Genomic DNA, 15448 nt, shown 5'->3' with positions numbered 1-15448 from the left:
GAAAAGTGGGGCTCTGTAGAGACGTATTTAAACTTGAATCTCGGGGTGAAATTTAACACCAATGAAGCTGAAACATGTATGGGATTGGCTGTGATGTCATGCAAAAGGCATGCAACATAGTAATTCAGGCTGGACTGCCCAATCGGTGTGGAAAAAGTCCTACTTCCCTTTTGTAATGGCACAACAGGCTGGATAGTCCATCCATCCAGCACGCACCCTCTATTGACGACCTCAAGGCCTGTGTACTCCATATCACCATCTCAGACACCAAGGTAAGACCCTTTGGGCGTATGGGGCTTTAAGCACCCCCCTCAACAAATGCGGCGCTCAATGCGCACATCCACTTTATTGAGCATGAAAAAAGAAAAATAAATCTTTATTTTGTAAAGGTATTTAAATTCGAGAAAACGCTGCTGCAGCCTTCATTTTTGCTGCGTGTGCTTAAAGAATCATAGTAAGGCAACACTCGGCCTCCTTTCCAAAATGGTTGTCCTGGTTCTGTGATGCATTTGAGTCCCTGGACTGCCGTGGGAAGACTCACCTGCTTGGGCCCCTCTACCAGCTAAAGGCCGAATCAGGCAAGCCGGCAGACGAACGGCAGCCTGCCTCCCTGGGCCCACATCCAAAAAGCCCTCCCTAGCCCTTCTCTGCCTGCATTCATCTGGATAGTCCATCCATCTAGGATGCAGCCTCTGATGATGACCTCGAGGCTTGTGGACTCCTTCTCACCATCTCGGAAACCAAAGGTATGCCCCTTTGGGGTTATGGGGCTTTAAGGTTAAGCACCCCAATCAGCAAATGTGGCACTGAATGCTCACATCCACTTCATTGAGTATGAAAAAAGAAAAAAAATATATTTATTTTGAAAATGGCTTTTAACTTTGAGAAAACGCTGATGCACCGTTCGTTTTTGCTGTGTGGGCTTAAAGAATCATAGTGAGGCAGCACTTGGCCTCCTTTCCAGCATGGCTGACCTGGTTCCCTGATGCATTTGAGTCCCTGGCCTGCCGTGGGAATAATTACCTGATTGGGCCCCTCTACCAGATAAAGGCCCAATTCGGCAAGATGGCTGGCGATTGCCGGCTCGCTTCCCAAGACCCACATCTAAGGCCCTGTCTTTGCCAGATGGCCCCCCTGTCACCCCACCAGCTTAACACATCCTGACAAGCCACCAGGACTCAGGGCTGACTGTGACCCCTCACAAGTGGCCCACCTGAACTTGTGGCACCCATGCAACCTTACCTTTGAGTAGGCTGCTCACATAATTTCAATTTCCGGTGACTTCAACTTTCGTTTTGATGTGCCTAGTGCGTCTTTGGTTAAAATGGAATTTAGGTGTCTTTACATCTGCAGCCACTTTTTTTTGATGTGCTTAGAGTGTCTTTGCTTAAATGGGAATTTAGGTTGATGTGCTTAGTGTGCCTCTCCCTGCCACCCCTCTCTCCCCCCTCCTATCCCACTATGTGTCTCTGGCACTTATTATACTTTGTTCGTCTTGCCCTGACCACCCCCCACAACCCTTTTCATGTATAGCTCTTGCCTTATTGAAATGACTGTCAGGCACGTACAATAATTGGTCATATGTTGTAACAGTGTGTATTCGTCCTGGCTTATGTTGTATCACTAAACACATAGCACTTGCCCATTCTAAATGTTCCATTGCCTATTAAGTATGTTAATTTTCAAAGTTCTTTATAAATAAAAAATACATTTTATTGTATTTTTGCTTCAAATTCTGGCATAAAAACCAGGACAATGTAAAAGAGAAAATATGTAATAACAACCATGACAGATGGTGCTTACTATTACAGGGCATAGTGAGGCAACGTGAAGTGTCCTTAATTGTTACAATACGAAAGAAGGACCCTTTGCAGGACATGCTCTGAGTGGATGTACAGCTCGTCGCTGCCAGGACCAAAATGGCAAAATTCCCTTCCCTTCCCTCTCCCCACACCCCACCACCCACTTCTAACATGATGGTTTGTTACAGATTAATATGGCTCTAGTCCAAGTGTTGTTTATTTCATAGGTCCATGTTACCTATTAGTAGGCCAAACTGCACAGTTCCGGGAGACATCTTGCTGTAAGTCTTTCTGCTCGGGTCAAGGTTCCAAAAATGTATTAAACTGTGAAATGTCGTGTTAGGTGTTGGGTCACCTTATCTTAAATATGTTGCTTTGTGTGCTTATGTGTGTTTGTGTGCTGCATAATAATCAAGGACGTGGAGCCAGGTCATTTCAATGTGGCAGTGTGATTCCAACAATGCACCCGTGATGCTTGCAATCTGGTCTATATCGTGGGCTTTGGTTAACCACTCTTTTATTGAGGGTAGTGTGCTACATTTCCATCTGCTTGTCAGGTAAACTCTTGCCCCTAGAAGCAGGTTCCTGGGCATGTGTTACAGCACTGTGTATCCATCTCCCACCTCAGTTTCCCCCCGAACAATAGTAGCAATGGAGATAGGATTCTGCGTATCCCATCAATGCCTGTGTCTCTACCCCGGGACTTCTTTCCAATATGCCTGGACCTTCTGACAGCTCCACCACTGGTGCCAATAATCAACAACCTCGGGACACCCTCTCCAACACTGTGGCGTAGCCCCTGGGTACACTTTAACTAATGTTTGTGCAGTTAGGTGCCACCACAGTAGTAGCCTCCCGTTGTGCATCTTGAACTGCATTGAAATTGAGGTTGACCAGACTGCTCTGTGCAGACCCAGCCTCTGTCTCCCATTTACATTGTGTGTTTGGTTTTGGTAGGTGACCTCTGTTGATAAGAGAGTAATACAAGTGTGCTGTCAGCCCACTGGAGGTTTGACTCTCGTTCAATATACTTTCTAAGGAGGTTAGTTGTCTGCTGAGGGTATCGGCCCAGCGTGAGTCTAGGAGCCTGCTTATAAGCTGCAGAGTGGAGAGCTAGTAATGACCTGTAGATCCATTTCTAGTTCCTGCTTTGTTATAAATATGCCCTTCTTCCACATCTGTCCTGCCCTTACCAGGCCTCCCTCATACTGGGGCTGAAAGTCACTTGGGTCTAATAACAAGTCTCTTATTGGGGGCACCCATTGACCACTGAGTGGTGACATCAAGGTCACCACCTCCTGCATCCTTGTTGATGGATGCCAGAGGGACCACAGCACTTCAAGCACATGGTGTTTGCGAATTGTACGTGGCATCGAACCGATAGGGACCCAAAGCCATTCGCACAGGGTCACTGGGGTAAATAGTTTGTTTTCAAGGTAAACCCATTGCTTTTCTGCATTAACCTTCAAGTTGTCTACCAGCACCCGTAGTTGGGATGCTCTCTAGTATTCTAAGAAGTTAAGAGGTCTGAGGAGCCCATGTCTCCCTTATCCTTGGGTGTCACCAGGGTTGTGTGTGAAACTCTGGGCTTCTTTGCCGACAAGAATTTGAGTAGGGAATGTTTGACCTCTATATGTAACGATTCAGGTATCACTACAGGGAGCGATTGGTGGAGGAACAGTAGTCTTGGGAGTATATTCATTTTAATCGACGTAAAGCACGCTGTCATTTTGGACAACTTCTGCAGGTATGCTTTGATTGTGTCCCATAGGGCGAAATATGCACTGAACAGTTTTGCAAGGTCTTTAGTGATCACTATCCCTAAGTACTTTATCTTCTCTGTTTGCCATTGGAAAACACTTCCGTAATTAAGTGACATGGGAGGGCAAAGCGCTGCTTTAAAGGGAGGGCTACAGTCTTGTTTAGGTTGATGCAGAACACAGATAGTTCCCCGCATTGTGTGAGGGACATTAAGAGGGGTGGGACAGACTTGCTTGGGTGTGTCAGGCATAGTAATATATTGTCAGCAAATAATGCAGGCTTATATTTGAACTCCAATCTGACAAGCCTGTGTTTGCCCGGATAGTTTGCTTGAGTGGTTCTATGACCAGAGCAAATAGGAGGAGTGACAGGGGGCAGCCTTGGCGTGTTCCACATGTCAAGAGAAAGGGGTTTGAGGTGACACCATTTACTACCACCTTGGCTGTAGCTTCTTGATATAGTGCATGTGCGCCCCTTATCCATTGCTGTCCCAGCCACGCCCAGACCATCACTGCTCGCAGAAAAGGCCACTCTACCCTGTCGAAAGCCTTTTCCGTTTCAATTGACAGTAGGGTGGGACCATCATCTTGGTCGCTAATGAACACAATCAAGTCTAGGGTTTTGCGCAAATTTTTAGCACCCTGTCTGCCCCTTACGTCGCCCACCTGGTCTGTGTGTACTAGTTGGGGGAGTACTTGTGCAAGACGGCCTGCCAGGACACTGGCATTAATCTTGGCATCTATGTTTTTTAGGGATATTGGGTGAAATGATGCACAGTCCCTGCTGTCTCTGCTTTCTTTTGGGATAACTATGATTCTGGATACCATGAACGAGGCCGGGGCTTGACCAGTCTCCAGAATCTCATTAAATCTCATTCACGAAGAATGGGGTTAGGGAGTTTTTATAGGCTTTGTAAAAAGCTTGGGTAAACCATCCTGCCCTGGTGCTGAGCCCGCCTTGAGTTTGGATGTGTCACCCTGTTTTTTTCCTCAATAACTATGGAGGTGCTTAATATTAATAAGGTCCCACTTGACATTTGGGTTTGGGGTGTGTTCTTCAGGTATTATGCTATTCCCTCATCCGTACCGCTACCTTCCGTGGTGTATAGATTGTCATAGAATTGGGAAAAGACTTTTGTTATCTCTCCTGGGTCAATTTCCACAGTCTCCTTGTCGTCTTTTAGTTTGCAGACTGCTCTGTCTGCCCTCTGTGCGTGCAGGCGCATGGCTACCATGGTGTGTGCCTTGTCACCCTTTTTGTTAAATCTTTGTTTTAGATACCTGAGTGGAGTCCACGCTTTATTGTGCCATTTATCACTCAGATCGTTCCGGAGTGTTCCAAGTTTCGCTACGGTTTCCTCTTTGAGGGTTGTTTTTGTTTGCACGAGCTTTCCCTTTTCCCCAATTTCCTTTTTGATTGCATTTTCTCTCAGCAGCTTGGTTCTATTCCTGAAAGCTCCCTCTGAAATTAGGACACCCCGAAATGTAGCTTTGGCTGCTTCCCATATTGTGTTCAGTGCAAGTTCCCCCATGTCATTGTCGGAGAAGTAGCCTTTTATTTGCTTTGCAAGGGCGTCCCTAAAAACTGGGTCTTTATAGAGCATGTCTTTACGATACATCTGCGATCTGTCTGTAGGGGATGTTCTAAATCTAGTTCTAATAAGTACATTTTGTGGTCTGACCACCCTATTAGCTCGATGGTAGCCGATTGTATGGTGTATGCGAATGCCGCTTCTAAGAGTATGTAATCTATTCATGTGTATGTGAGGGGTGGGAGGGAGTAGAAGATGATTTTTTTTTTCTGCGGGTGCACCTCACTCCATGCGTCCACCAAGTACTTGGCTTTTAGGGGATCGTGAATTTGTTTGCCGGCTTGACCGCGGGGGTGGGCGGGTTGCTGCCTGTCTCATGGAATGCCAGTCCATGACAGGGTCTGATATTACATTGACTCCCCCCCACATATCAATCAACCCAGTTTCCACCCATCTAAAAAGGTAAACAGGTCTTTGCCATAGGCCAGCTGTTTCTGATTCGATGCATAGGCCAAGCCAAGAGGAATCCTGAGCAACGTTCCCTGTAAGGTGCATGCCTGTACGGCCGCGCACCTTTGATTGGGAAGCCGTGCATTTTGTTTATTGTACCGCGCACGTGACCTCCCTCCCTTCATTGATTTTTTTTGTTGAACATTATTCATCCAATGTTGACAGGCTGCACCGTGCAGGTGCCTTCCCTTCACCATTGATTGTTTTTCTTTTGTTGTTGAAAATTATTCATCCAATGTTGACAGCCTGCATGGCTCTCTGAAGCCACTCCCAACTGATGCAGTCACATGCTTTTAATTTGATTGGATGTAACAGCACTTGGGATGCACGTGCTGCACTGCTACAGCCAATCAAACACAGTTGTTCACACTGTTGTTCCCTCCTCTCACTCACTCCAACATTCACCTCGTGCTTGAGGCGTGGCAGCAGGCACCTTGTTTGGAGGCACCTGGTGCAGTCGAGTGACTTGTGTTCCACTTCCAGCATTTGAGGCTTATACGCTGGGCAGTGGCACTATTACCTTGGACAATGGTGGTGAACTGGTGGCACTGGTAAGTAAAACAGAGGCTGCTTGCATATATTGCTTGTTGCCATGTCCGGCTGGGAGGAACCCCACCTCAGTAGCTCTTGTGAAGTGGGGCAACCTGGCAGCTCAGGGCTACATGGACCCCTGGCATCTGCCTGTCCACCAGCCAGGCCCAAATGTATTATGCAGATAGGCTCAAGGCTTCTGAAAGGGCTGGGTCAGTGCCTCTCTTCTCACTCTCGCTTAGCAAGGCTTCCAGCAGCAGGATAGGCCCAACCCCTGCCCTTACACTTGAAGTTGCAATGCATACTTAGCTGGAAGGCGAGAGTCTGTAATCACAAAGACAGAGCTCCATGAGGCTGATCCATTGCACATCGGATTTGACCCTGCAATGTCCTCAAATGTGGGATACTGTAACTAAACTCAACTGCCTTATTTCTGGTAGTGGGAGGTCTGCATTCACACTTTTCACTGACTTATTGGTGAAAGAAAGAAAAAGTAAAGTGAGTGTGTGATGTGAGAGTGAGAAGGAAAGAGAAAGCAAGTAGGTTGGTTGCACACAGAGCCCCTGGCCTTGTAGCAGAATGTCCTTTGCTGCAGACAAGAGGGCCAGCACTTAGCTGCTCAAGTCCACAGCATTCACTGGAGGTGGAGCAGTGAAGTGCACAGGCTCCTAGTCCTAGCATCGGACTTCTGCGGCCTGCTCGAGCCCTCCTGCTTCTGACTGGCAGCTGCCTGTCCACCAGCCAGGCCCACATGTATTATGCAGATAGGCTCAAGCCTTCTGAAAGGGCTGGGTCAGTGCCTCTCTTCTCACTCTCGCTTAGCAAGGCTTCCAGCAGCAGGATAGGCCCAACCCCTGCCCTTACACTTGAAGTTGCAACACATACTTCCCTGGCAGGGAGAGTCTGTAATCAGAAAGGCAGAGCTCCATGAGGCTCCTCCATTGCACATCAGATTCACCCCTTGCAATGTCCTGAAATGTGGGAGACTGTAACTCAACTCAACTGCCTTATTTCTGGTAGTGTGTGATTGCTTTCGTGCTTTTCACTGACTTATTGGTGTAAGAAAGACAAAGTAAAGTGTGTGTGATGTGAGAGTGAGAAGGAGAGAGAAAGCAAGTAGGTTGGTAGCACACAGAGCCCCTGGCCTTGTAGCAAAATGTATTTTGCTGCAGACAAGAGGGCCAGCAGTGAGCTGCTCAGGTCCACAGCATTCACCGAAGGTGGCGCAGTGAAGCGCACAGGCTCCTAGTCCTCCTAGCATCGGACTTGCACGGTAGGCCCTGTTCTCCCCATGATATCAGGTGCCCTTGTTGTTCTTGAAACCACCGGCTATATGGGCCCGATTGGGGCAAACAGGCAAGTGGGCATGGGCAGACTGCAACAGGCCTGCTCGAGCCATCTTGCTTCCGACTGGCAGCCAGGCCAGAATTCATTATGCAAAACTCATGCAGAGCAGCGGGACTTTATGGAGAAAAGAACTGTGCTACAATGTGCCTCTTCTGCTTGGCTCTGCCTGTCGAAGCTTCCCCGACATGGGTCAGACAGCTCTGCAGAGGCTCAGGGCTTTGGAAGGGCTTCGAAGGGCTGGGGCTGGATCAGTGCCTGTCTCACCCACGCTTAGCGTGGCTTCCAGGACAGGCCCAATAGCTGCCCTTAAGCTGCACTCATGCTTTCCTGGCAGCGGAGTCTGTGTTCAGAAAGGCAGAGCTCCCAGTCGTGAGGCTCATCCATTGCACTTTGTATCTGCTGACCCATGCAATGTCCCCAAATGCAGGATACTGCATTATTTCTGGTAGAAGGGCACTGTGTTTGCACTTTCCCCTGATTTATTGGTGAAAGAAAGCACATTGTGTGTGTGTGTGTGTGTGTGTGTGTGTGTGAGCTAGAAGGATGGTTTCAGACTTTATTTTGCTGCAGTGTAGTAGTCAAAAAGGGCTAGCGATGAGTTCCGAAGCATGCACTGGAGGGGTTCAGTGTACACGCACAGACTCCATTCCTAGCATCAGAATTGCACAGCGGGCCCTGTACATCCCCTGACATCAGGTGCCCAGGCCAGGGCAGTATCTAGCCAACTTGGTTCCTCACTTAGTCATCAAGTGTTCTATAGCTCATATTAAATAAGCCTTTTGCTACTTTTACTATTGTGTGTGCGGCTGCATGGGGTGGGTAAACATTTGAAGATGCAAGCTAATAGCCAGGCATAACAGGCATCTGCCCTTGGCCTGGTGTGATGAAAACAAGTTCTCCACTTGCAGATAGACAGCAGCAGCACATCACTTTGTTTCCATGCAAATAAATGCTATTTCTTTTTTTACCAGATAATGGATAAACTGTTTAACTTAAGACAATGCAAGTCTTCTTCATCAAAGGAAGGGCAAGGGAGGGCTGCAGCTGCACTACCTAAGAAGAAATGTTGCACTGCTTTCAAAGAAGATTGGTTAAAGGAAATAGTCAAAACAAAGTCCCAGAAATCACAAGATTAGGTACATGTGCGACTTGGAGAGGTTTTTCAGTACAATGCTGATGTGGGCCTGATTTGCAGAGTATGTGCGGAAGCTAAAGTTACTGGAAGATGTTCTACAGGAAAGAAATGGGCCAATGGGTGGAAATTGGACTACATGAAATGCCATTTAGCTGGAAAAGTTCATGTCTCCACTGTACAGGCTCTCAGGCACAAGAATGCGGCAGAGAAACTGTTGTTTGGATTGCGTAGTAGGCCGGCACAGACGTCAACTCAGAGAGTTAATAGATTGGCCATGGTTGAGCGACAACGGTCCAAGCCTTCACAGGTGAAAGTTCTACTGCACAATGTTTTGCTAGCTGTAAAATGAAACACTTCCAAGCTATCTGTGCAAGAAATCCATAATCACACAACACGCTCCACCAAAATACCAGAGAGCTGGAGAAGTATAAATTATGCATTTGAATTCCTGGGGTCCACCAGCAGCGTAATCAGAAGTTCGTAATGCTCCATTTGACACTCTGATGGGAGCACTGACATTTCAGTCAGTAAAATGTTAGTTATTTAATTTAAAATCAGATCTTTTGCAGCAACACCACATTCAATGTACAAAACTGTGTTTGGTGCAATTTCAAGTTAACGTCTTGCAATGTGGAAGCTGTCACTTCAGCAATTTCTGAATTTTACTCTGCCAATGGTCTGAATCTGCAGAAAATTGTGATGTTCACATCAGATGGTCCATCCGTTATGCTTGGCAAAAACAGCGGTGTTACTTCATGGCTTAAACAATCAATTCCACATCTAATTGAGCAACACTGCATAGCTCACCATGAAGAATTGGGCATCTGGGATGCTTAGAAGAAGGTGCCAGTGATTAGGAAAGTAGATACCTTGTTAAGAACTGTTTATTCCGTGTTTTGCAGATCTCCATTGAGAAAATTGAAATGGCATCAGTCATTGAATGTGATACTTTGTCATTTCGACCCCTCAATGAAGTGAGGTGGTTATCAAGACATTTTGCAGTGAATGTATTAATGCACAATTATGAGGTGTTGCTAAAATACTTTGATAAGGAAATGAAGGCTCTCAATATACGCTGACTATGAGAAGAACTTCAGTACTGCATCTATTCCGAGTTTTATTGGATTGGCGTGTGAGCATATGGAGAAGAAAACGAACTGAAGGACTGGGCCAGTTTTCATTTTGATTCACTAGCCACTCAACAATGCAGCTTTGACTTTGGAATAGAAAATGTTAAACATCTTGTTGAAAAATATAAGGACATTTTAGACTGTAAGGAGGTGGACTGTTTAGAATCAGACCCTACCATGCTTGCAGTGTATTCTATTGTTACGCAGTATAATAGCTTAAAGTACATGGTAGCAGAGAGGAACAAGTGTGGTTTATTAAGATATGGTGAATTTCACACTTCCACATGCCATGGAGTACAATGTAGTGCACAGCTCATGGACATATGCGCCGCATTTCAAGCCTCAAGCGCAGAGTGTGGGCGAGGGTTCAGTCTCATGAACAGCATTAAGACCAACTCAAGGAATCGACTGATAGAAAGTCACCTTGACATGCTCATGCAAAAAAAGGTGTATATTTTACATAATGAAGTAAATCCTGATGTGTATCAGCTCTGGAAGAGTGGCAAAGACAGGCGAGAGAAGCATGTGAATCAGGGGGAGTCTGACAGCTCAAAAGACTCAAGTTTCAGTAGTGTCACGGAGGGCACCGCCATTGGTGAGTGTAGCACCACTGAAGTGTCATAAGTTAACAACCTGCGACAACTTCTCATCAATGACATTGCTGATACTTTGTTTGTCCTGACTTCTCACTTTGTGACTTTTAGAGCTTATTGATGCTTTGCTCATCAGAGAGAACTTTGACTTTTGAAAACAAAAGTATATTAGAAGCAAGCATTCAATAGAAACCTGTGTATGCTGTTGAAATGAAACTGACACTCCAACTTTAACGAACAGCAATTGGTATGTACAGCATTCACATATCCCTTCATTTAAATGAAAATGTGTAGATTTGTATTTTTCTTGTATTAACATCTCATCAGCTTAGTAACAATATATGGTAAAACTGGTGGTGCTCTCTGTCCTGTTGTTTTCCTATCTGATGAGAACTGTTTGTTTTCTGTATTATTTACATAATAGTTTAATTTATTTTCTTATTTGCCTGTAAAACAATTTATTTTGTAATGTGCTACCTGGCTGCTACTATACCAGTCCCATACCCCACCCGCCCCAAGTTCCTTCATCTTTATATTTATTGTTCATGTTGAATAAAATAGTAAATATAACATACTAGACCCTTCCTTGTTTGAGTTTTGGCTCTTGTTGGACCTCTGATTTGGTTGCACAAGACTAAGAGTCCTCTTATGCTGCTGTAGTCACCATTTTCGTGGCAGACTATCTGATCTGTCAGGTTAACTTCCAGGACAATCGGACATTACATGATTCAGTGCTTTTTATTTAACTGTCCAGTGTTCATCCTTACCGCCCCTTCTCTTAAGTAGTCTTCGTCATTAATCATGTTCATGTATTGCTTATTTCATTAAATCAATAGAAAGCATTTTCTTTATATTCCATACATTTTGCGAATTGACAATGCAAGAGCTACTGTGAGGCAGAATCTGTGTTCCACTAGAAGACTCAGACTATGTTCTTGTACCAATCCATCATAAAAAGAAAGATCTTGCTAATCTTTAGAGATGTGAAATGACACATTTTGAGCTGAGCTAAAATCTTTGGAGGAGAATAGAGCACCCAAATGTCCTTTGAAGTAGAGGTTGTTGTGCCACAAATGTTTGCATTCCTTGCTTACACACTGTGGAATCGGATCACTAAGCGCTTGCACGCTGGTGGCGGGTGCCAGAGCCGACCACCACCGGTCCGGGTGCGCATCGCTCAGTTTTCGCACATGACCAAAAAAGAGCCCACACACAACTATTCTTTGGCGCACACAGCCAAAAGAATTTAGAGGGAACATTTATCCTGAGTGTCCTTACCTTCCCATTGACCACTATGCATCTCCCCTCCTTGTCCCTGTGAACCTGCGTGATTTGGAGGTCTATAAATATCCTGTAAATGATGCCGACACATCCTTTCTTGTGTTCTCCGATGCCATAGTACCCCTTCCAGATCCCGCCCCCTTGAATCCCCATTGCACACTTTGTTTTCTGGATGAACAGCACATCCAGCTTGAAGCATTTGCATTCTCTCGCCAACATGGAGTGGGTGCTTTTGCAGGGTATTCAGACCTTTACCTTTAAGGGACCCAAACCGTATCCCTTTAACCTGCACCATGATCCCATGTCAGATGTCTCCCATTGCCTTAGACCATTGATCTGTTCGATCAGTGTTTTCACTGGGTGACAAACAGTTTCTGTGTAAAGAACACTTGGTTTGTCTATTCTGTTCTAACATTGTTGTTTTAGGTTGTACATTTTCCTGTGTCTGATGTGAGTCCCCTCCCCCTTCACTCTGAAAAGTGCCTCCATTGGCACTCCTCCACTATGTGAGATGCCCTTAAGTAGTAAGGGCCACACTACAGAGGCCCCTCACTGAGCTACTTGTGGCTTTCCTTAAATCATAACTGTAACGGCATAAGCCTACCGCCATAGTGAACATGCTAAAACAAAGAACCAACCAACCATTCTATGATGTACTTCATGTAGACCTTAACATAGGGGTGTAGTATCTCGAGTTTCCATTGCTTCACTCAAACTCTCCCCCATCCCCTTTCCAATGTCACCCCTGCTTATGGGGAGCAAAGATTGCCCTCCAGGCCGGGCTAGCCAATGATAGTGAGTTAGCAAGCCTTTTAGTTCTTCAAAAAGTCAGTGCAGCATCCGCATTCACAGGGTGTTAAAGCACTCATAATTCCTTGAGCCTTGCGAACGGCCCCTGCGTGGGGAGGAGGCTATCGATTTGTCTATGGGTCCTCTTATCTTTCGTGCCCCGTTCTGACCCATCTCCTGTGTGCCTGTCTCCAGCCCTCCAAGACTCCTCTCGCTTCTTTGGCTGTAACGTGGTAGTCTTTGCCACCACACTCAAAGTTCAATGAAAAGGGGAACCCCCTCTGTAGCGCAAATCTTGTTCTTGTAACCAGGTTGTGAGTGGACAGCAGCCCTTTCTTTTAAGGAGTGTAACTGCTGAAAGGTCCTGGAAAATTCAGATGGTGGATCCTTCGAGTAGGATGGGTTCTCTCTCCCTCGTCTTTTGCAAGATGTCTGTTTTCTGCTTGTAGTAGTGACACTTGGCTAGGACCGACCTCTGTCTGTTTGGCGGGCCCCAGTCTCTATGTATTCTATCGAACTTGAATGCCGTGGCTGGTGGGGTTGTCAAAGACTGAGGCCTTTCACGCGGTTCCCCAGGGAGGATGACGAATCACATGATTTTTCTTCTGAGACCCATGATGCAAATGTTTGTTCGCCGTTCCCTATTTTCCATGTCATCCAGTTTCATTGCCTGATCCCTTTCTATTTGTTCTAGATCCTGGAACCGAGCTTCACTGTTCATACCTCTGAGGTTTCTGGATTGTTGGTTGTTTTTGAGTGCTTCTATGCGATCCTCTACTTTCAGTATTGTTAGGGAGAATTATCTTCTATTGCTAATTTCCCTTACCTATAGAGTCCCCCAGCAGCTTTGCTGTATTTGAAGTGTTTCTTTTTTTCTCCTGCTAAGCGTTAGACCCTTTTTCCCCACTCTTAGACAGATTGCTAGTGTGTTTTAGGCTATATTTTGTGCTTATGGTCTATAGGGGTTTTCTCACCCTCATAGGAATCATCTTTTTACATGTGTGGTACACACCACCCTTCGTGCCGTACCACAGGGGTCTCATAGTGACCCCCAAACATAGACTCCTTACCCCGGGACTGACTACTGTCTCCCAGGGCATGTAAAGTCCATATTGTCTTTACTAATCAAATCTTATGAAGAACACCAGTACAACTCATCTTACTATGGAGGTACTGGGAAGGGTTAACAGTTTTTCCCTAGTGTTCATTTTCGAGGGGCTACCGTACAGTCCCTCTCTCAAAAGTTTCTGGCTGGTGGCAGTGGTTACTACTGTAAATATTCGACCGCAAATATTTCCCTATGGGATTTTCCCATTGTTCGAGGCTACCACTTTTACTGACAACCTCTAACATACCGCCAGTTTATTTTAATATTAACTTTACTCCGGTAGGTTTTTATTGCCAGAACTTTGATTTAAATTCTTTCTCGTGTCTTTCTCTATAGTCCTAACCCAGGTCGGCGATCCTTTGTTCGTCCTTTTGGCGGGCTTCTGCACAGAAGCCCTCCTCTAGGCACCACTGAGTCTGGGGTAGACAGGATGTGTGGGAGGGGGAATAGGCACCCTGGACAGGGTTGCCTACGCAACCCAAGTCGCACTCTGCCCTGATAGGTTGGGGGGTTCTCCCGCAAGGAGAGCCACCCGACTGTGTGAGTGACAGCTAGGCTGTATGAATGGGGTCTTGCTGCATAAAAACAGGGTCCTGAGGACTGGAGCACAAGACATCGCCACGGGAACTAAGAAGCAGAAGAGGAGAGAAGCCAAAGGCATCTGCAACGACTGAACAACCGGTGAAGCCCTGCTGCAGATTCTCACCACTTTTCTCCAACGATTCGAGAAGATCTTCACCTGCAAGAGTCTTCTTCCCTTGAGCTGGTGGGGCCAACTAGTTTGCCAATTGCCTTCCCAGACCTGCCTTGGTGGTCGAATCGCCAGTTCCAAGCACTTGGAGACTGGATAGCCAGGCACCCGTCCACCCGGACCGCGATTTAAAGGAGCGTACCTTTTATTCGTTGGACAGCACCACGGCTGTTTTCATCCCTGGGAAGTGCAGTAACTTGAACCTTCCTCCACGACGAGAGCCTCTCTTACTCTGCTGGATCTCCCGAACTACAGGAACTGCCAGGAACTACCGCCACCGCAGGAGCCTCTTCCACTTTTAAGGTACATTGTTCCGCCAGGCCTCCCTTTTCGTTGGGTACTGCTAAAGGTGTTTTAAATACTTTACTTACCTAATGGGTTGGCCGCCCCTATCATCTAACATTGTCTTTCACCTTCTGCAACCGCCTTTTTGAATCATTTAACAAAGACATGACTGTGCTACATTTTGCTCCTGGGCACTTTGCCCTGTACCACTGACTCTGGCACAGGCATATTGACTCTGGCTAAATCTGTTACAACTGCCTTCTCTAGATTGCTTCTCACCTAGAAATGTATTGGTGCTCCTAAGTCTTATAACCACCTTTTGCTTCCCTCTTTTTAAACTTGTGAAGTGCCATTTTGCTCGGTTTTCACCTCAGTATTATACATGCTAAAGTACTGCCTTGCCTAACTTGTTCACAATCTTATTGGGAAGTGTTGGTGATGTGTTTAAGAGTATATTCCTGTATAACTTGGCCTTTTCCTCCCTTTTGAGAAATTGTTAGAGTGCCATTTCTGCTTGGTTTTCACTGCGCCGTTTTGCTCAGTTTTCACTCGTGCTCAAACTTGTCTACAATTTAAATGGGGAGTTGTGTATACTTTTCTTGACTGATTTAACTTGCTTTTATAATAGTGATGTGTGTGTGAACATCAGAGTGTGTAAAATAAATATATATATATATTCTTTTTGATACAAAGTTTTGGTCAGTGTTTTCTTTTTACTGCTCATCTCCCTCTTGAGAAAAGTCTGACTGCTTAGCCACAGCTACCAACTAAATCTTTGTGGTACAGACTGATACCAAAGGGATTTATTGCATATACTAGTAGTCTTAATCTTCTGTAGTGCTCCCTAAGGGAACTGCACAGGATTCTGCCTAACAAGCATCTTGGACTGCAGGT

The 15448-nt window shown here is 45.8% G+C and overlaps 1 non-coding gene across 1 annotated transcript; it reads left to right on the top strand.

The window, feature by feature from the left end:
* Positions 1-7801: 7801 nt before the first annotated feature.
* On the top strand, positions 7802-7959 carry LOC138514790 (U1 spliceosomal RNA). The gene has a single exon (XR_011281943.1). It is a non-coding gene; the product is annotated as a U1 spliceosomal RNA (small nuclear RNA).
* Positions 7960-15448: the final 7489 nt, after the last annotated feature.

The sequence above is a fragment of the Ambystoma mexicanum genome, chromosome 12, assembly GCF_040938575.1.
Source record: "Ambystoma mexicanum isolate Mex_15411 chromosome 12, UKY_AmexF1_1, whole genome shotgun sequence".
NCBI lineage: Eukaryota > Metazoa > Chordata > Amphibia > Caudata > Ambystomatidae > Ambystoma > Ambystoma mexicanum.
The sequence above is the reverse complement of the archived record's forward strand: the minus strand, read 5'-3'. Positions and strand labels throughout refer to the sequence as shown.